We start from the raw sequence: 23,916 nt of genomic DNA on the forward strand, positions 1-23,916 counted from the left end.
TCATATTATAATCACATCATTTTACCATCACTTTATTATTTCCTTGAAGAAATCCACAACTTAGTAATACTTTCATATTCTTACTTTTTAATTGAATCACTTATAGAAAGGGGAAATTTTTTATTTTTATTTATATTTTTTAATTTTTTAAAAAAAGAAAAGAAAATATCTTCTTTATTTTACATACCAATCCCAGTTCTCACTCCTTCCCCTTCTTCCATTCCCTCCACCTTTCCCTCCTACCTGCCCCCATCCACTCCTCAGAGAGGGTAAGCCACATTTCTTTGGAGATGGTCCAAGGCCCTCCCTACTATATCTAGGCTGAGCAAGGTATCCATTTAAAGAGAACGGGTTCCAAAAAGGCAGTGCAAGCAGTAGGGATAAATCCTTGTGTCATTGCCAGTGGCTGTGCAGTCTGTCCCAGTATACAACTGTCATCTACATTCAGAGGGTCTAGTTTGGTCTTATTGTGGCTCTTTTCATGTCTATCTGGAGTTGGTGAGCTCCCATTAGCTCAGGTAAACTGTTTCAGTGGGTGTACCCATCATGGTCTTAACCTCTTTGCTCATATTCTCACTCCCCTCACTCTTCGACTGCATTTTGGGAGCTCAGTCCAGTGCTCCACTGTGGGTCTCTGCCTCTGTTTCCGTCAGTTGCTGGATGAAAATTCTATGGTGACATTTAAAATCAATCTGACTACACGGTCAGGCCAGATCTAGCACCCTCTCCACGATTGCTTAGGGTGTTAGCTGGGGTCATCCTTGTGGATTTCTGGAAATTTCTCTAATGCCAGGTTTCTTGCTAGCCCCATAATGGGCTCCCTCAATCAATATATCTCTTTCTGTGCTCTCTGTCTCTGTCCTTCCCCCATCTCGACTATCTTGTTCCCTTAAGTTTTCCTTCCCCCTCCCATGAAACAATGTTTTTTGAGACAGGGTTTCTCTGTGTAACCCTGGATGTACTGGAACTGGCTCTTGTAGACCAGGCTGGCCTCAAATTCACAGAGATCTGCTGGCCTCTGCCTCCCGAGTGCTGGGATTAAAGGCGTGCGCCACCATGGCCTGGTGAAACTATAATTTTTAACAGCATGGTTTTATTTTATCAGGGCTTGGCCTTCTCCACGTTGTTTCTTTAAGGGATGCCCATCTTCTGAAAGGGCCACACAAAATAATTGTTACTGTCTCACCATTCCATAACACAATAGAACATACAACAGAATTCCAGACTCAAAGGGTTAAGTGGCTCACCTAGATTTACATAGAGAAATGAGTAGTAGATTATGGTGAGAACCCAAGTGCCCACCCATCATGAAAATCAACTGCTAATGCATTAGAATTGGTAAATCCTGTGGCATTGCAGAAGGACATTTTGTAATTAATACTGAATATCTCCTGCCACAAAATAGTCTCCTTTGTTTTTCGAGAATAATGTTTGATAGCACATTATAATTTTGCAGCAATTTGAAAACATTAGTCAGTTCTGAGCTAGCAGGGGACAATAAGTCGAAATCACTTCTCATCTATTTAATCAAAATATTGAACTATTCTGTTAAATGTGACTTTGATATAAGGAGGAAATGAAAGGAAGAAGGCAGAAAAAAGGGTGACTGGGTGGGGGAAGAGGAATTATAATGACTGAATACAAGTATAAATTCCACCAGTATTTATTGAAAGGATACCGTGTGATAGATACTGAAAACTCAGAAGTTACAAAGAAACAGTCTTTAGTTAGTGTCTGCAAATGCCATATACATGCTGTAAAACATAGTTCACAGCATAGACTAGCACGTCTCTAATTATGACAACAAACTTGCTATAAATGGAATCTCAGGACTGTTAAGCTAAATCTACAGGCACATAACCGGGCTGAGGGTATTTACAAAGGTTCAGTGTTTTAAGTTTTCCCAGCTTATCCAGATGACTCCATAAACCAAGAAAAAAATAATTTCTAATTCTCTGCCATCGAGGGGTCATGGGCCCGGGTTAATGAATTGGAGTCACCAACTTTCCATCATGTCTGATTCATGAGCCCTGTCTAGATTCTGTTTAAAGCCTTCCTTATTCACCAAGGAGACTGTCATCTCACACAACAAAAGAGAGAAAACCTAATGAGAACTATGTGGAAAATGATGAGTTGTTTCTTCTTCAGCTTCACTTTGGCTTCAGAGTAGATGCTCATACTGCGGGTGTGTTTCTGTAAACCTCCCTTCCCCTCTCCCCCCAAGTTACTTAGCTGGCTTATCCCGTGGTGGTGACTAAGTTGGACCAGCTCTCCTGGGTGTGCCTTTTTCTTTGTTGGAGAGAGTTCAGAAGAATCAAGATCAGATCGTTTTGACCTGGAGCAGACTGAAGTTGGGTTGGTAGCCCAGTGTACCTCTTTCTCTTCAGGATTGCAAATCATTAAGCTCCTAAAGGCTCTCATTTTTTGAATATGGCTAGGATATCAAAAGATATAGTGAGAAACAGAAGGTTTTATTCCTGTGAGAACCATTGTTGGATTCTACAAAATTTGGCTGCAAGTCTAGGATCCAGTTGTTATTTGTAGGGCATAGTTAAGAAAATGTCCCAGGGGACCATTTCTGAGCATATGTACATGTTGCTTCACTAGCATAAATCTAGCTGTATTTTAAGTGTAATTTGGAGTTGATTAGCATATTTGCTCATCCCTCAGAACCCTGAATAACAAAGTGTAATGTTTGAACACCCAAAGCATCTTAAACAAAGCTCTATAGTCTAGATTATTGATCTATTTATTTTTATTTAAAAGTTCTTTTTTACTTTTACATACCAACCACAATTCCCCCTTCCTCCCCTCCACCTACTTCTCTCACGTTCCCCCCACCTAAACCCTCATTGATTCCTTAGAAAGGGTAATGCCTCCCACGGGGAGCCGAGGAAGTCTGGCATATCAAGTTGAGGCAGAACCAAGACCCTCCACCCTGTATAGAGACTGAGCAAGGTATCTTCTCCATAGGCTCCAAAAAGTTCATGCACTAGGGATAAATCCTGGTATCATTGCCAGTGGCCCCACAGACTGCCCATACCACAAAACTGTCACAGACATTCAGAAGGACTAGTTTGGTCCTATGTAGGTTCCCCAGCTGTCAGTCCAGAGTCAGTGAACTCCCACTAGCTTGGGTCAGCTGTCTCTGTGGGTTTCCCCATCATGATCTTGACCCGTTTTCTCATACAATTTCTCCTCTCTCTCTTCGACTGGACTCCAGGAGCTTGGCCCAGTACTTGCCTGTGGGTCACTGCAAATGCTTCCATTAGTTACTGAATAAAGGTTCTATGATGACAATTAGGAAGGGCATCATTCTGATTACTGGGGAAGGCCAGTTCAGGCACCCCCTCCACTATTGCTTGGAATCTTAGATGGGATCATCCTTGTGGATTTTTGGGAATTTCCCCAGCACTACATTTCTCCCTCACCCCATAATGACTCCTTTTATTAAGATACCTCTTTCCTTGCTCTCCCTCTCTGTCCCTCTTCCAACTCAGCCACCCTGTTGCCTCATGTTCTCATCCTCCTTCTCTTTACTACCGGCCCTGCTACCAATTTACTCATAAGATCTCATATATTTCCCCTTCTCAGATGATCCATGTATGTCTCTCTTAGGGTTCTCCTTGTTACCTAGCTTCTCAGGGGTTGTGGATTGTATCCTCGTTATCCTTTTCTTTATGTCTAATATCCACTTATGAGTGAGTATGTTTGTCTTTCTGTGTCTGGGATACCTCACTCAGAATGGTTTTTCCTAGTTCCATCCATTTGCCTGTAAATTTCAAGATGTCTAGTTTTTTGCTGCTGAGTAATACTCCACTGTGGAAATGTACCACAGTTTCTTCATTCATTCTTCAGTTGAGGGGCATCTAGGTTGTTTCCAGGTTTTGGCTATTACAAATAATTCTGCTATAAACATAGTTGAGGAAATGTCTTTGTGGTATAAATGTGCATTCTTTGGGTATATGCCCAAGAAGCACAGACATGGAGAACAACAATTAATAAATGGAACCTCCTGAAACTGAGAAGCTTCTGTAAGGCAAAGGACATGGTAAATAAGACAATATGGCAGCTTACAGATGGGAAAAAAAATCCTCACTAACCTCACATCTGACAGAGGACTGATATTCTCAAGAAATTACACATAAAAATACCAAATAATCCAATTAAAAATAAGGAACATATCTAAACAGAATTCTCAACAGAAGACTCTCAAATGGTTGAAATATACTTTAAGAATTGTTCAACATCCTTAGTCATCAGGGAAATACAAATCAAACTGACTATGAGATACCATCTTACACCTGTCAGAATGGTTAATATAAAAAACACTGATGATAGCTTATGCTGGAGAGGATGTGGAGTAAGGGAAACACACCTTTGTTGCTGGTGAGAGTGCAAACTTGTACAGTCACTTTGAAAATCAATATGGCGGTTTCTCGGAAAATAGGGAATCAATCGTCCAGATTTTTAAAGATTGCTGCTTATTCACTGGCTACTGTAATCATGACCTGCATTTTTCAAATCTTTCTCTAGGTTTCTGCACTCTCTTGGATTAACAGACCTCTTCAATTTTTATTACCCACATTTTTAAAAGAGTGAACAGAGGGAGTAGCTGTGTGTTATTACTTGAGAAAGACCTTCTGAGACACTGACCAGAGGGTTCCACTGAAAGATTTCTACTGACCAACATCATTGTGCCTTCAAAGAGCTAGACATCCTTTCTAAGGACTTTTCTTTCTATGCAGAGGCTGAGCTGAAGGACTTCGTCTCAACTGGTGCTTTTAGTGAAAAAATCACATAGTTTATCTGGGGTTCCAGAGCAAAGAAAGGGGACAGTGAACCAAATACAAGGTATTATGGGTTTTTGTAAATAAAGTTTTATTTGAACATATCTGCACTCATGTGTCTGATGTGTTGTTTGTGAGTACTTTTGCACATAATGGTAGTGAAAAAGCGAGTAGTTGGGATAAAAACATTGTATATTCTACAATGCCTGAAGTATTTACTATCTGGAAACATACAGAAAGGCTCCTCTAATTCTTGCTCTAGAACTTTGAAGGGTCATGACTATAGGAGAATAGGCAAGGGTAGACACATGAGGCCAATAATAACTATAAAGTCAAGCTGTAAAACTTAGAATTTAAGTAACTTTTTTTGGTTGGGAGCACATAGTTCCTTGCACTCAAAGATGGCACTTGACAAACCAGCAATGTTGAACACACAGGGTTGTCTTTTCAAGGGAAACACCTGTTTTATGCCCAGAAGGCTGGGAATAGAGCTGGCTAATAGCCTAGATGGTTCTTGTCCTATCTGCATGGCCTGAGGCTCTTCAGACTTCCATATCAGGATTAGAGATACTTATAGTCTAGTTGACCATTGCTCTATCTTTATTGGCTAGGAGCTCTTCTAAGCTCCTATAACCAGGAGCAGAGGTGACTAATAGTCTAGATGTCCTCTGCACTATCCATATAGCGGATCCTCTCCTTAGGTTCTTAAGATAATGCATGTAGCCTTTCTTTAGAATCCATCTTTATGGATAAGTGACACGTTCTTTGAAAAGAGTTTCAATGTAGTCATGCCTCCTTGTACACATGGGATTGTGTTACACCAGGAAACTTTTCACCCAAATTGTCCTGTACTTGAATATGCCTAAAATAAAGTTCTCAGTCTTGGATTCTAGAAGTTTGAGCCAACACAAGCTACTGAGTTGTGTTGAATTCCTGCCTCACTTGGATTGTTACTCTGCTGGACCTGGTATCTACAGAAATTCTCACAATTTCTCATCAATAATTTCTGACTTCTCTAACATCAAATCCAAATTCAGCTGGGTTTCAAGTGACTTTCAGATCTACAGGAGATCTTCATACTCTGCTCTGTGTTTTTCTTTTTCTTTCAGATGTTGTGATAGGTGGATGGGGTCAAAACTATGAAACTTTATCTTCCTAGAATAGAGTGTTGGTGTACAAAAGAGTTCCACAGTAATTCAGAATGAAGTATAGCAAAGGTTTATTTATCTAGGGGTAAACTCAAAAAAAGAGTAGTAATTCATAGTCCTCTGTGTGTGCTGAGAACTGGAACCAAATCCAGCAGCCAAGAGGCCCACACACTTTTTATGTCTGTGTTTACAGTACACAAAACCATGCCCAAAGTGGGCTGGTATCTTAAAGGTTATTGGCTGAAGGATTTCTCACAACACCTCCCCCTTTTGTCTAAATAAGAGAGTTCTAAACTTAATACAAAACTATATACAACAAGAACAAATATCAAGTATTGTCCAGGGAAAAGAAAAGGCAAAAAATATATAAAAATTAGAATTACAACCAGCATGAACAACATCAAACAAGAAACATGTGCGAAATGTTTCAATAGTTATCCTGTCCTAAGAGGTCTAAGTCTTATATTAAAAATAGCTTGGCTAAGTCATAAGAGGAAAGTAGCTATGACTATCTATCTATTCTTCAACCTCATCAAAGATCTGAGAAAGGAAATAGTATTACTTCAGCAAACAGGAAGTACAATCAAGCAACTTCCAAAAGGGGCAAGAAATGACAGACATAACCAGCTACCTGGGCAATCACCCAAATTTTCATTTGCAACATTGGGGCAACCAACTTTGGCTAAGGCCTAGAGTAACTGACAGACCATTTTCAGAGGCAAGAAAAGTTTTAAAAACTGTATTACTCTGTCTTGGCAAGGCTTGGCAATCTTTTCGCTTGTATTCTGCTTGTTCAGTCTGGATACCATACATTTTGTCAGTGGTCAAGGCAAGGGTAGTTCTTTGCCCAAAGGCTAGTTTTTCCAAGATGAAAACAAGCTCCAAGTGGAGTGTCTTCAGTGTCCAACATTCTCTCTGAAATTGAACAGTGCTTCCAGGAGCGATCTTGTCTCATGGCAACAGAATCCTAAGTTATATAAAAACCGTATTTCACCATTCTTTGAAGAGTTTGAAGATTACCTATCTATGCAGAATACAATCTCTATGCATTTAAAAAACCTGATTAGTATAACTATAAGTATGACAAATATGGATGAGTATTGAGCTGTAATTCTTAATACCTACATACCTTAAAGACTAAGGCTTCATATTGAATCTTTAAACAAATGTGTAGCAAATGAGGGCAATGACTTCAAAATGTAAGCAATATATAAGGACATTGATCAGAGGTAGAAATGTATAGTGCAATATGATAAATATATTCTAAAGTTGCATCAATATACAAAATATCTTAAGCAGAGGTAGAAACATGCATGCATACAATATGACAGAATAACTTTGCATAGGTGCAAAAATATTGTAAACTGAAATAGTAGCATATTCAATGTAATAAATATAATTTGAATTTGTATCAATATATAAGAATGCATGCCAATGTAAATTGTCTATAAATAATACCTCATAAGGAATCTCATTATTATTATTATTAGTGTGAGATTACTCACACTAATCTACCTATTATTCTTTCCAATCCAGTCCCTTTTCTTTTCAAAAGAGATTCCTGACCCTATTTAATTTCCACTCCAACCCTATACCAGTTATAACCAATCCCTAATAATGTCCCTAGCACTGAGGACAAATTTTGTTGGGAGAGGAGACCTTGTTTTCTAGAATTGCTTCCAGCTGTCATGGGAGCAATGCTATATCTATGGGGTCCTGTAAAAAAACTAAAATGATGGTTACATTTCAAGATTACTGTCTGGACCAATTGCAGATAGCCTCTGAGTAGGGTTTTTTTCTGAAGTTCTGGCCAGAACATTGTAAGAAGGTGCACCATGTCAGTGAGCTAAGTTGGAATCATCTTGAGCAGTTTGTAACTCAAAACTGATCTTTAAGTGGTGCTATCAGCATAATGACATCATTTCAACCAGGTGTAATCATTGTGGGACCCCATCTTCTTCCTGGAAGTTTCAAAGATTACTGCAGGAAAATTTATTGTTCATTGTGGAAAACTTAAACCTTATTCATATAGACACATATTCAATGAAAGGTATCATAGAGACAAAAATAGGTATGGGGAGAAGTAAAATTATTTGAAAGCAGAGTTTTGATAATTGTAGTCCCTAAATTTTTCTTCCTTCTGTTCCATAGGTGACTCCTGATATGAGACAGAAACTCTGAATTTTTCTTTTAACCATGCTTGGATTTAGAGAACAATAGCTACTGTCCAATACCAAAGCCAGCTTTAATTTTTTTCATGTTTTTTTATATTTAAAAATTTCCATCTCCTCCCCTCCTCCTCCTCCTTCCCTCCCCTCCCCTCCTCCCATAACCCCCCTCCCTCTCCAGGCCAAGGAGCCATCAGGGTTCCCTTAATTTTTAAGTGAGTCGCGACTATCATTATACTGAGAAGTAGGGAGATACATATGTTTAGGTAGTGAAATTTTACCCTACAGAGGATATGGGTACTATAAGTCAGATTTCTCTTTGCTTGGTGATTCTTTATGGATAGCTATATTTTCTTCTTTAGGCATCTACATGTCCAAGGTCTTTTGACTTTTTGAAGATGGATATTTTCCTGCAAAGACAAGAACAGAACCCTGTCCCAACCCTTATGAGATTTCTTTGTCACCTGTAGGATTATCACCTCTGTGGATGAGCTGTCATTTCTCTTTATTAAGAGGTTTTTCTTTTTCAAACTGAATCTTTATTAATTTTGATGGTATACATAGCTTTTATTCTTCTATGGAAACAAGCACAAAACCTCTTCCCCAACATAGCACAACTCCTGTTTTCCATCCTGAGGTCAACACAACCTTGAAATACACAAGCTGATTTTTTTTAGACACAACATGTAATATTTATTTAGGGGGTTGCAGAGGGGAAAGAGAGAAGGGGGACAGAGAGAGAGAGAAAAAAGAGGAGAAAGAGAAGGAAAAGCGGGGAAATCTACACAAGCTGATTTTATTCAGAATATTTTTTCTATTATCCTATGTCCTTCTGCAGCTGTTGTTCCTTTCTCATTAGCATTAAGAAAATTAAAGGTCAATAAAGCATTATGTAATCTATTTCTGGGGGTATTTTCAGCCCTTTCTGTTTTTTCTTTTACCATATACTATATAGTTTGATTTGATCTTTCTATAACTGCCTGACTTGTAAGATTGTGTGGTATACCTGTAATATGCTTTATATTATAATAAACAAAAACTGTTTCATTTTCTTAGAGTCATATGCTGGGCCATTGTCTGTCTTTATTTGTGTAGGCATACACATGATGGCCATAACTTCTAGTAAAAGTGTGATTACCAAGCCAGCCTTTTCTGAACTCAAAGCAGTTGACCATTGAAAACCTGACGAGGTCAATGGTGTGGTGTATACATTTTAATTTTCCAAATTCTACAAACTGGAAACATCCATCTGCCAGATGTCATTCCTTTGAGTACCCTTTGGGTTGCTTCCTGCAGTTAGTGGTGTTTGGTTATATAAAGACATCTCCTTATAATCTCCTTAGCTTGTTGCCATGTAATAGAAAACTCCTTTTTAAGCCTTTGCTTGTAGAAAGGAGGCAGGGGCCACTTGTTGGTTCCTGGCCACTTAGCCCCAAAATAATCATGCAGAAACTATATTAATTAGATAACTTCTTGGCCTATTAGCTCTAGCTTTTTATTGGCTAACTCTTACATATTAATTTAACCCATTTCTATTAATCTGTGCATTGCCATGTGGCTATAGTTTACCGACTAAAGTTCTGGTGTCTGTCTCCAGCAAGGCTACATGGCTTCTCTCTGACTTCACCCTTCTTTTTCCCAGCATTCAGTTTAGTTTCCCCCTACCTAAGATCTGTCCTACTATAGGTTTAAAGCAGTTTCTTTAATGGTAATCACAGCATACAGAGGGGACTCCCACATTACCTCCCCTTTTGTGTTTAAATAAAAATGTTTTAACTTTAACATAATAAAATTACATATAACAGTTATCAAGCAAGAATTACAGTTACAATATTTATATCTACTTTGTCTTTTATAATAACTAAGGAAAACTATAATTATAACTATTCTTCAACTCTGTCAAAGACTCCAGAAAAATATAATATTACCTAAGTAAACAGGAAGTTCATTGTAAGCAACTTTCAAAACTCTAGAATTGACAGACATATAGCTGCCTGAACAGTCAAAAAAAGTTCTTCTGTACCATTGGGGCATCCATCTTCAGCTTATAGACCCATAATATCCAGCAGACTTCCACAAAGCAGGAAATTTCAAAGACAGTTCCACCTATATTAGCAGTTTGTCAGTCACTTTTTTCTGTGTCCTGCAGAATGTCTGGCAGATTCTTTCATGAAGCAGGAGCCCTAAAGGATTGTCTCACCTTTAGGCAAGTTCAGCAGTAATTTCTCTGTGGGTCCTGCATGTCCAGTTAAGCAGTCCAGGCAAGAGCAGCTTTTTGCCCAAATGGCTAGTTAACTCCATAAGGAGTCTCTGTCATGAAAAGTCCTAAGTTCTTAAAACATTTTAAATGTCATATTCTGTAATCTTTGAAAGGTTTGAAGAATACCTATCTATCTGAAATACATTTCTGTACATCTAGAAAATCTGACTAATATGACTATAAACTTGACTATTATAAATGATTATCTATTAACCTATATTTCTTAATTATACATTATATTTTAAGTGAGTGGACAAACATAATACCTTAATTAAGATCTGAAATACATATACATAGTATAACAAAATTGACCTTAAATTTGTATCAATAGAGAAAAATCCATACCAATGAAAATATCTCCCTTTAAATGTAAAAGAACATTTATAACAATATTTGGGAATATGAGTGTAGTTATTCTCCAAACTGCTTCCTGATGTTTATTGGGTAAAGTAATTTTTGAGGGGTGTTCAAGGCAACCTTTCAGGAGTTCTTGGTCCATCAAACCATATTAGTCTGGAAGCAATCCATGGGTTCTCATCCTCTGTGGAAACAAAAGAAGAACCTCTTTTCCAAAGCAACATATACTTAGACCCAAATTTTGAATTCAAGATACCTTTGAAATATATATGTTGGCTTAGCTTAGTAGTCTCCAGAATCAAATGTCTCTCTGCAGTCAAAAAATTCAAAGACAACACAATAATATACATAATCCAGACTCTCTGTGAATTTTCTATCTTTACATAACTTGTTTTTACTCTATTATTTTTTGTGCAAGTTTAATATTTATTTTATTATCTTTACTCCTTTAATCTATGACTGTATGTACTCTGTCTCTTTAAAGACTTTGCTTTATTTTTTTTAAAACACTTACTTCTTTTTATAACTCTTTGTACTTTTTTCTTCTCTCTTCCAAGTCTATGTACATTTATTCAACACTGTGACCTATTTAGAGGTCTTTTGTGTTTGAATCTGTCCTATTGTATATCTGTAATTCTTTACTGTCTTGAAGGGCTTTTAAAATAGTAAGCAGCTTGGTTGTAGTGGCTCTGAATGTTGACTCTGCCTCTCTCCACTTTCAAAATGCTGGAGGTATCATTACTGTCAGCTCTGGGACCACCAGGTAGGAGCCCTGCTCAGCACTTTAACTCTGAGAATGGGCATGCAGCAATAAACCCTTTTAATCTAAGTAATAGCTAGATATACCATGCAGAACATTATACAGCCTGGAAATATTTCTATGTATGGTGGCAGGAATCCATCATGCTCTCCTGCCTGTGCACTCCTAGCAGTCCTGATCCAGCCACCTGCCTAGGTGTGGGTCACTGAGCAGTGGGCATGGTCTCAGCTCCTTTCCTAAGCAGGCATACAAGCACTCAGGCCCACAAACCCCATTCAAGTGCTCCATAGCAGGACCTCCAGAAAGAGTCAGAGTTCACACTGGAAGCACAGCACAGAAAGCCAGCACTTCCAAACTGCTGCTTTTTTCCTGCTACCACTGAATCAGAATAACCTTTCTTAAAGGAGCTACAGCATGTCACCAGCAAAATGCTGGTTACCAAGAAGTCTTGCTTAACTCTGTTCTTTTGTGTGTAGGATTCCTTTCTAAGCTTTCTCAGGTTTTATATGGATTTTAGTCCACCATGTTGGCACACCAATTTGTAGGAGGGAGGCAAGAGCCACTGGTTGGTTCCCAGATGCTTAGCTTTGAAATACACAGAAACTGTATTAATTAAATAACTGCTTGGCCTATTAGCTCTAGCTTCATATTGACTAACTCTTACATATTAATTTAACCCATTTCTATTAATCTGTGTATTGCCACATGGTTGTGGCTTACCAGCTAAAATTTGAGCATCTGTCTCCAGGAGGGCTACATGGCTTCTTTCTGACTCTGCCCTTTTTCTCAGCATTCAGTTTAGTTTTCCCAGCCTACCTAAGTTCTGCCCTGATATAGGTTCGAAGCAGTTTCTTTATTCATTAATGGTAATCACAGCATACAGAGGGGATTCCCATATCATTTGCTATTGACATGATTTTTTTATGAAAATTTGAGGCCTTCAGTACATTTTCAGTCAATAATCAATCAATTTCTGCATTATGTTGTGCTAGAGGACCTGACAAAACCCTATGTAATTGGATGCATCTTGGGTATAAAATGATCTGATTCTAAGCCTCTATCTTCTCTCCATACTTAATGTCTGAGTCTCTCCAGGCTTCTTCTACATCCCTTCTCTAGAACCAATCCTACATTTGTTCAGGAAAGATTAGTAGTCACTTAGATTTTTGGAAAAAGATATTAGTTCATTTTGCTTTAGGTGAGCCCCAATTTTGTGCTCGAGTGGAAACTTTGCTTATTTTAACTTTGCCATAACTAACAAACAATTCAGTTCCACTTCTTGGAACAGGAGTCCTTTAAAAAAGCCTCTAGTACAGTGATTAGAGTCCTGGTATTTGCCAACATGGTTTCTTGATATTTATTTCCTACTTGTATTTTTAAATGTCACTTGCCTCTGGATAATCAGGTTTTTATGTTGTCTTAAGGCATGGGGACATGTATTGCTCACTATCCATTATTTCAAAAGCTTTAATATGTGCTAATGGACCACTGGAAAAATGATCATTGAGTTCCTGTAGAATATTCACTTCCTGGTATCTATATTTGGAGCTTCTAGGCTATGGGTGGCTTTTCCTGGTTTTCCCCATAATGGATTAAAGCCTCAGAGATCTGAAAACACTGGCCTTGGCCAAGGAAAGAAATATCATATAGTTTATGGAAACTTTGACTCATCTGACCTTTTTGTGGTTGACTAATATGATTTTCAGGGTTATTTTTGTTCTCTTCTATTTACATTCTTAGTATCATTTTTGCTTGTTTTTCTCTCTTCCCTTTAAGTTCCCTCCTTAGTTTTTCTGCAGCTAATGACCAAGAAACAGAGACTTTAGGAGCATGAGGCTTTACTTGATAATATGGGTTAATTCTGGCCTAAATTGTGGAGTTTTGACTTAAGAGACCTAAAGAACTCACAGTAAAGTACTAGTTTCCTTAATATAGCTAGGACATGTAGGAAAGAATAGGGATTGGATACAGGACCCTGGATGGAAAGTGAAAACCATTCTTTGTTTTCAGTTCAGTTGCACGTAGAAAAATTTTTGAAGTATATTATATGCTCATTGAAAAGTTTGTTAAATGAATAAATGGCATTATGAACATTTCACATGGTAGTTTAGTTAACTGACCCAATTAATATTGTCTTCAGAGTTTTAAGGCAGCAATTTCCAAGGAAGCTTTTAAAATTGATGTTTATTTCTTAGCATACAAAATGTTGGGCTAATTATGATATTTGGTATGTGTGTATCCTTATACTTTGCTCATATTCACAACACAATGTATCTCTTCCTCTTTCTTCTTTCCCCTCTCACTGGTCCCTTTGGTTCTCTGTAGTCCCATTCCTGCTTTAATCTCTCTCTAAGAGGGAACAGGAGAGGTGTAGATTGCGATTACAAGAGGATGCATACACTTGCTTTTTTATCTCTCTCACATTACTCTCTTGTTGCCTCTCCCTGTCCCTATAGACATTTTCTTTTCACCACCTATTCCCCCTTCTACCTTCATATGATATGAGAAAAAAAAAACACATGTTTGTTAAGTCACAGGATTTTAGTATTTTGTTGTTGTTTCAATACTTGTTCAATCAAAGTCATCAATGTTCATCCCTTTGTTCCTTTAGTACATAGTAATAAAACATGACTTATGCAATTAAACACAGTTGAATTTCTCCCTAAAAGAGAAGAATTTTCAGAAACCTTGTCTCAATAAAACCAAAAAAGAAAAGAAACAGAAAAAAAAGAGAGAGAAGAGTTTCTAGCAATGTCAATCATATTGAAATCTCTGGGATGGAATGACAGTTTGTATTTATAGCCTCTAATAAAATTCCTGCTTTAAAGAAACATCTCCTTCAATGAAGAGTTGGGTGACAGAATGGAGAACAAAGACACAGCTAAGTTCAACACTGGCTGGAGTTTTGACACAGCTTGGGCGCATATATCCTGTGGAGACTCATACACACAGCATAAAAATAGAAGAAGGATGATTTGTGGGGGGGAAGCAGAACAGTGGGATCAGGGGAGTGGATAAGAGAGGGTGCTGGAGAGGTGAAAATGAGAAAATTTCTATTATATTTATTTATGAAATACCATAAAAACTCAGTATTTTGTAAACATAATAAAAGTTATTACTAAAAAGATCGTTTTTGAATCTATTATGCAATAGATTCAGAGGTGAAATGATAGTCCATCAATTTTCCATCTAGATCGTGGGCTAAACTTGAACTTGTCTTTCCTGGCTCCCCAGTTCAGAGTTCTTTTTGATCTCTTGTTGCCATCTTAACGGACATTTCCCTATGCTAAGTTGGTACTTAAAGCTGTCTCACCATAACAATTTTGTACTTTTCTGACATTATAAACACTAATTGAAAAGTAGGGATTAATGGTCCATACACCATCATTCTTCAAATGATCACCTAACCAAAATGACCATGTGTGTTGTATATTATAGATAGAGAAAAGACATCACTTTCCTTCAAAGTAGCCACATGTTCATGAATGACCAATCCACTTACCTAATTGTGTTGCAATATAATTTATCAGTTTTGAGAGCAATGAGATGGACTTGTTTCTTTTAGTTTTTTTCTCAAACAACTCTGAGGCCTTTTACTCTCTTTGAGTGCTTGCTTACCTCTAGTAGGGTTTTCAATGTCCCCTTACTGACATGAATAACTAACAAAAGTTTACTGTTTTCTATGTAAAGGACACTCTTTTAGGAACTGTACTTGTGTGTAGAAGGGGGACTATTTAATGAGAAAACCTTCTTATCATACATGGTTCTCATCTTTACAGACATTAAGCTTTGACTAGGGAAGGAAGGTTATTACTTAGGAAAGCAGCATGGTGCAACGCACAGTATACATAAGAAACACACTAGTGTGAGAGTTATCAATTAACTGGAGGATAAAATGGTTTTAAAATTTAGGGCTTTTATGAGCAAAGAAACAGAGGAATGCATTTCAAACTAGAGAAGAAACAAAGAAAATATACGAATGGGAAACTGAGGAGGTTAGGGATGAATGGAGGAGACAGTTTGTCTGGGTTGTGGTAAGCTCAGTTCAGATTCAGCTGCTACGCTAACCCTCCCTTCTTCGCCAGCTCTCAGGCAGTATGACATCGTCTATATTAGTCAAGTTTCTCTGAAGAGACAGAACTGGTAGAATAAATAAATATATTAAAAGAAGAATTTACTAGATTGACTTACAGGATACAGCCTGAGTAGTCCAACATTGGCTGTCTTTCACCAGAGAAGCTGAGAATCAGGGTAATTGTTCAGTCCACAAGCCTGGATGTCTCAGTAGTGCCAATCTAGTGCTGTAGGCTTGACGGATTCCTGGAGAGCTAGTGGTTTTGAGTCTGTGCTGGAATGCTGAAGAAGTTACTTGAATACTGGTGAAGGAATACTTCCACAACAGTATAGATGAATTTGCCTGTGATAGTGAGGGTAAGTAGGCCAAAAGCATCTTTTCTCCTTCTATGTCATTTTACCTAGGCTGCTACCAGAATGTGCCACCCACATATAGGGTAGGTAATCCTGATTTGAATAATCTGATCAAGAAAAATATCTGTTATTGGAGTGCCAGTCATTTAGGTTTTAATTGATTCCAGATGCAGACAATTTGACACCCAAGATTAACCATCACAAGCCTACCCCTTGTCAACTTGACACACAGTAACATCTCCTTATGTCATGCTTAGTTTTCAAGTGAAAAAAGTATCAGGTTATAATTTCAACTATCATGTTGTAACTATATCATGTACAACTGTAAATGAATTATATAATTAGAATAGGTAGGAAAGTTCCTTGAGAAATGCTTGGATTTTTAGTGTCTCATTATTTAAACATGATAATATAGATTTACATCCCCTAACCACTGATGCTGTCTTTGCTGATATTACATTACATGATAAATAGAGGGAAAATGTAAATATAAACTGAATACATAGGCATGTATGCACAGACATGTTTTCAATAAAATAGGACAGAAATGCTCATCATGTCAACTATCATCTTCATTTCAGCAAGTGGTCACATGGTCTATGATCCAGTCTGAATTTCCTCCAACTCCACCAAGTACCTCAGTAGGTCTTGCTTCTTTTCCTGGAGGGGTGACCCATACATTCATCCCTGAACAATCTGTGCCCTTTGTCACTCTACCTGAGTTGCATTGTTGAAGTTTCTCATTGGCTTTTTAAATGTTTATTAAAAATTGTAATATAATTTCCCCATCCCTTTCATCCTCCAAACCCTCCCACACACTCCCTTGTCCTTTTTCAAATTTAGGGCTTCATTTTTTATTAATTATTATATACTCCTAAACATATAAATATAGCCCAGTTAGTCTATATATAATGTTACTTGTATGTATGTGTTTTCAGGTATTGGGCCAATCTGTGTATTTCTCCCACTCTCAGCATTCCTTAGTTGCCTGTAGTTCTCCTGGATTTTCCTTCATCCACACTAACATGTCTATTGTTGTTCTTGTTTAGCTTATGTTTGGGTGGCCATGTTGATGAAACCTTATTGGTGTAGCTTCTGATATTACCAGGAGACACAGTCTCACACCAAACTCCCTGATCCTCTTGATCTTATGCTCTTTCTCTCCCCTCTTTTCTAATGATCCCTGAGCATCAGGTTTAGGAGCAGTGATGTAGTTGTACCTGCTGGAACAGGGCTCTCTATTTCTGCATTGTGGTTTTCTGTAATGTTTCCTTGGTGAAGGGTTTCCATTGACTTTAATCACAGCACAAGGCAGCACCAAGAAATGTCCTAAAGGATCCCTTATACTCTAGACATATCTTTCTTACCTCCATTGTGGAGAAGCATTTCAATTACCCATCTCTCTGAACTGTTATTTCTTTCCTAGCCTGTTGGTTTAGGGGCATCAAAAGCTCAAAGTAGTCCCTGGAAATTCTTAGCTTCCAGTTGAGTATTCATTGTGTTGTTTGGTAGGATCACTCTCCCCTCTGAGACCCAAGCTTCTAGGCCATCAAAACATAACATCGTGGGAACAGGAATGATAGTGAGTGAACCCATTTACTTTTTCATCCTGTGATTCCTGTACCAGTGTATCTTGGCTATAGAATAAGTGTCATATATTGGAAGTAGATTCAAAGAATATATAACCTTCTGGAGAATCCTTCTCCAGTCCTACAGGCTATTGCAACCTAATTAGACTGTAACTGTGTCTTTAAAAGTCCATTCCAGCATCAACCAGATCCTTCAGGATGGTGGCGAGCATAGGTGAAAATAGGAAATTCCATGAGCATGGGCGGCTGTCTCATTTCTCTGATTATGAAATGAGTTCCTGGTCAGAAACAATGCTGTGTGGTATACCAGATGGTGGATAAGGCATTCCATAATTCCACATATTATGGTTTGGGAAGAAGCATTACATTCAGAAAGGGCAAATCTATAACCAGTGAGGGCAATGTGTTGCTCTTTCCCTGATGGAAGTGATCTAATACAGACAACCTGATACCAGCATGTTGTCTGGTTACCCCAGGGAATGGTGACATGTAGAAGGCTCCATTCAAATGGTGTTGGTCTTTGCTGCTGGTAGATATGGTACTCAACAGTAGCAGCAGTAGCCAGATCAGCCTTGGTAAGTGGAAATCCATGTTGTTGACTCCGTGCATAACTTTCATCTCTGCCCCAATGGCCACTTTGTTTATGGGCCTGTTGGTCAGTGACAGACATAAGAGCAATGAGGCTGTCTACAGAAATGGGTCATCCTATCTACTTGATTGCTTCATTCCTACTCTGCTACAGTTACCCTTTGATGAATAGCAGACACAAGTATCTTCATATTCTCTGCCCTTTTGGAGTGATCTACCCACATAATTTGTCCCCAAATGTCTTTCACATCAATGGACTTGAAAGGAGGATGATTGCAAATTTGGTTACGTTTCCAGACCAAAGCTCCAAAATCCTTCCACGTTCCTCCCCCAAAATGAACATGGGCAGGTCCAACACAGCAACCTGTGGTAGTAACTTCTCTTCGAGTTTGTTTCTCTATTGCTGTGTTAAACACCGATCAAAACCAACTTTTGTAGGAAAGGGTTTATTTAGATTATAGGATAGAGTCCATCATTAACAGAAGCCAAGGCAGAAACTCCTCAGAAACATGGAGGTAGTGATTGAAGCAGAGACCATAGAGGAACACTGCTTACTGACTTGCTTTCTATGTCTTGCTTAGTTTGCTTTTTTTTATACAACCTAGGACCACCTGCACAGCATTGGCCCTCCCACATGAATCATTAGGTTAAAAGAACATCCCTAGGGCATTCTGATGGAGGAAATTCCTCAACTGATGTTCCGTCTCCCCAGATGACTCAGTTGATGTCAACTTGACAAAAATACAAACAATGACCTTCTTCACAAAAGTAGACTGAAAACCGCTATCCTAATGGGGTTTAGTGTATGAGTGGAGCCATTTTACTTCACAACTGCCAGAAATAACCAGAGTCAATTGCATTTAAAAAATGGATCATCAACTTTACTAATGCCAACTAAATCAAGATAAGTATCCAAAGAGCACACTGAAATGACTGTGTTTCCTCCCTTAGAATGAGCTCTGCTATTAGGGATCATAGGGAAGGTCATAGAAATAGTTTGGGAACTACATGCTAGAACTAATTGCCTTAGGTTTTAAAGGGACTGTAGCATTAATCTAATCAATTTTAAGCAATGAAAACCAGGAGCTAGATATCGGGGCAAAATCTGAAAGATCAGTGAATGGGAGCAACTGCCAGTTGTTTCCTACCTGTCTCCTTCATCCGGGCCAATTTATTTTTCTCATTTACAGTCAAAACTGGGAAAAATGGAAGAGTTGCTCCTAGATAATGGCAGGAAAATGCCTACTTTTTAAGAGAATGAACTGGCTGTTGATGGAACTGCTTTGTCTCTTAAGGAAGTTGTGTGTGGTATCGTGTTTGGGCTAGTTTCCCCCCTTACTATTTCCATTGTGTTTGAGACCGTTTGTCAAGCCAACAGTCAGGGAGTTTTTCTCAAATAAACTCCAGTGCTTGCTCACAAAGACGCTCTGCCTCAGTGGCAAGGTATTTCATCTGAAGATGACCATCTTACATGTGTGTGAATACATTTCCCATGATTACCCCAACAGCTGCATTTTGATGATCTGCCTGGGGAATAACTGTCAATGGATAAAATGCAGGCAGCTCATCTCATCGGTGAATAATGTGCTGTGTGGTTCCAGTATGTGGAAAGGAGCCTCTTAGATCCTCTTTGTCTGGAATGATTTCCAGGGAAGAATGAGTGACAAAGAGCTGCTGATACTTTTTCTGCAAGAAACCCCCATGCCTTTGACAATGGCCTCAAGTGGCTTATTTGGGGATAAGCTTGCCCATAATATAACGTGACAGATTATATAGTTGTTAAACTATTCCTTTGTCTTCCTGCTTGTATACATCAGTGCTGTCAGCGTTTCGGTGAGAACTTCAACCAGCAAAGGAACATGAGTTTTCAGTTCTCTGGGCTTTGCGATTCCCAGTAAGGGATCAAAACATCTTTCCTTCACGTCAGAATAGACCATTGAGTTGCACAGGGACACATTTTGGACAATATGACTAGTTGTGTCAGAGACCGAATTCCACATGGATATAGGAATAGTTTAGCTAAAGAGATCATGTTAGAACTAGTTGAAAGTGTCCAGCTATTTCAAGAATCTCATGGGGATCAAATTAGAAAACACAGTAACTGTTCTTCATTATGTAACAGAATACAAATTTGGAGAGACCTGAGTTTCCACAGTTTACAGAAGTAGAATTTACAGTTGATGGCCAAATTCTCTTTTGTATATTTAGGGATAAAAAAATGATGTTGCTTTCCCTGTAAATCGAGGATTCTCAACATCATTTAGAGGAGGAGTTGCTGTGGAGAAAACTCCTTGGCCCTTCTGTATTATTTATGTGCCCTCTAGGAGTGGTGGAAATGTCTTTTGTAGGCTTCTTCCTAGGTAGAGGCTTAATGAACAAGTCACATGTGAGAAATGTCCTTTGCATACCCATATGTGAAGCTGATGGCTGCAAATGCAATATTAATCCACTTTTATTTCTTTAGTGGGTAAGTTCCTTCATAAGTGGGTGATGCAGTCTCAAAAAAAAACTTTCTGGTATCTTCAACTGAAATTCATTCGGTTCATGCATTCACCATGGTTATTCTTTTCTATTTTTGTAGTTCACCTTAGTGCCTTGTGGTAGATTGTAGTGATGACCTCCATTTGTTCATCAATTGTGATCAATGTGCTTGTAGAGTCGCTATCTGTGTCTTTAGTTATGTGATTTGCTTTGTCCCATTGAGACTCTAGTACGTGAAGTTAGACCAGAGATCTGAAAACTACTTGCCCTTTGAGGCATTTACTATTTCACTGTCTATAGGTGTTCTGTGCCCTGTGAAAGCCACCAATAAATAAACCTGCCAGTCTGTTGAAAAAAGAGAACCATGTGGCCCAGTCATCTCCATCGTCCCAGCCAACAGCCCTCATAGTGTCTGGCATATGAATAAGGCTGTTTTCAACAGTTCAGTAAATAACCAATTACAAGCTCCCCATCATAGCATAAAATGTTACAGTAAAACTAAAGAGACAACAACTCATAAGCCTCAGACTTCACATTTGTAAAACATTTATACTTTTTGAGCCCACTACTGTAATGGTATCCATTTTTGTTTTTTAAGAATATTGAGACAGGGTCTCATGTGGTAAAGAATGACAAATGTCTACTGCGTAACTGAGGATGCCCTTGAGTTCCCGATTGTCCTATTTCTATTTTCCCAGTGCTGGAAGTACATCCATGCCCCATCGTACCCATCTTTCCATTTTCAAATCAAGCATGTGCATGAACTCAGGGAAAAGTAGCTGTCTGCAACATGATGTTGATGTCAAATTTGGGTATAAAATTCTACATAGTTTTTTTTTCAGTTTTAAAGCAGTTGAGTGAATATATTAATATATCTAATTAATACCAAAATAGAGTTTTCCCTTGTCTGATTAATTCTCCCCAAAGCACTACTTTTCAAACTACATTTTATGTATCTAATGGCTTCAGTACATAGTCATTAGTATTTGCTCTAGGGGGAGATGTGAACGCAATGTCAAAGAATCCTCAAATAGTTCTCACTTCAGACATGGGAGAAATTGCACCATACTTTAATTCATTTGTGCCTGTTCTTTCAGTAATAAGTCAAATAAGCATTCCAACGTGATGATTTCTAAAACTATGAACTCATATCAGTTCTTATCGAGAAAAATGAAAACATATTTAAAATCAGAATATTAAAATTTGTCTGCCAGCAAAATAGTCTTCCTATGGCTTAGGAAACAAATAGAGTGTTTAGAGCTGTAATTCCTTGACAGGTGGAAAAAAAGACGGCATTCTGAGGAAAAATACAGTTTCTTTGAAGTGAAGAAAGTGAGGAGTCCCCACAAACGGCATTCTAGTTCTCTTAGGACAGGAGAGGCGCCAGGTCCAAGCCTAGGACGAATCACGTGAGTACAAAATGGAGCAAATCACCCACTCCGAGGATTATATGAGGCCGTGGCTGACTGCTTTATGGGTCAAGAGAGAGTGCTTCCTTTAATGCTGTGCACTCAGGAGCTCATTTCACCTCTCCAGTGAGGTGTGACCAAATGGAGGCCATTACTACGTCAATTGACCTCGGGGTCCTAAGGTGAACTGCACAAACAGAGAATGTCTGTGGCGAATGTCTCAGCTGAATGAATTTCAGATGAGAAGGAAGTCTCTCCAATTGGCCCTCAGAGTCACTGGACTGGCCACAGAATTACGAATCAAATATTACATCTCGATCGCAGTTTCCTCTCCGCCCACCTCCCCTCTCCCCCAGATCGACTTCTCTGTTTCCTTTCAGAAAAGAGCAGTCCTTCCAGGGAACCCTGACTGCGAAGGATCTAGGCTGATCTTGAAAGCTAAGCAGGATTGGGCCTGGCGAGCGCTGGGATAAAGGTGCGTTCTTATGTGGCAGTAGATAATTGAGCATCTTCTGTACTTTTCAGGCTAACAGACTACCCTATGGGAATCTAATGACTCCCTGACAACAGATCCCCTGATGCAGTGGATAAAGAAAAATTTTCTTATGCAATCCACAGATTCCAAGTCAGTGCTGACTCTTCATCTGCTGCAAGATGGCATATCATTTTCTTTCTGGAAAAAGTGGGTGGCACCGGTAGATGAGCAGCGAGACTTTTTCTTTTGTACTTTTCAGCAATGGAGAATTTTCCATTCCTGTCCTCATACGTCGTTCCTTTTCACAACAGCACTCACTACACCTGGCAAGTCCTAATGAGCCCACATTCATAATCTTGGCCGCCTCAGCAACACTCATTAACCTCTGGAATGAAACTGAGCCCTTTTGCTGCTTAGACCGACAGTAAACATAAGGATTGTTTGGGCTTAAGCGAACATTTGCGTCTTGTCAGCTGTCTCCCTGGTCATCCTGTATTATGAAACTCAGAGGCTAGATTTACTTGGCTCAGTATCTGTTTATTTCATGAAAGAAAAAAAATACCAACCACAATAATATCGTTTATAATTTCAAAATTCCTCTCTTTTAAGAAAATGGTAATATAGATTTAGATTTAAAGAGGCCTAAATTCTGCGATATACCTGGCTCACCGTTTCACAGTGAATTTCAAATAAGATGGTACCATTTTTGAAAACAAAGTTTTTTTTTTGTCTATCACATTCATCCCATCCTTGGTAAATATTAGCCTAAAAAAAAGAAATGCAATTAGAATGGAGACTAGTAAGGAACAGGAAGAAGATAGATTACAATGGGGTTAAGGAGGAGTGATGTGTGGTGCTAAATATGATAAAATATTTCACATACATATATAAGCATATCCCAATGAAATCATTTGTTTTGTACAACCAGTTCTGTGATAAAAATGAAAAGCTGACCCATAGTTCCATTGGAATTCAAGCAGTTTCTGTGCTTTGACAATTTTGAATCTCTTGTAATGCATCAGTGTTTGGCTTTTGTTTCTAATTACATTAGGGGAAGTATATCAACCAAGGGATCACATCTTAGTGATTTCAGAAATTTAAAGGTTGTTCACCGTTTGTGGTAAAGGAAGACTGTTTTCTTCATGTGCCATTCTCAATCCTTTCCTCTTTTAGAGGTTTTCTTTTGTCTTATATTTTTCAGATCCCAGCAAAAGTAATAAAAAACAAAGTCAGTATCCAATAGCTGACATTTAGACATGTTGAGATAGCTTTTTTTCTAGCCAAGCCTTCTCTAGTTCTGAAACTATGTTCTTCCTGGAAAACAGGGCAACTACTTCTTGTGTATGCTCCCAAGCATCCTATTTCTATGAATCTAATATGTATGTACCTGAGATTGCTTATATATATTACATATCAGAGCATTTGCTTCTTAAGAATAAAATGGTGTCTCATTTTGCTTTGTA

The sequence above is a fragment of the Arvicola amphibius genome, chromosome X, assembly GCF_903992535.2.
Source record: "Arvicola amphibius chromosome X, mArvAmp1.2, whole genome shotgun sequence".
NCBI lineage: Eukaryota > Metazoa > Chordata > Mammalia > Rodentia > Cricetidae > Arvicola > Arvicola amphibius.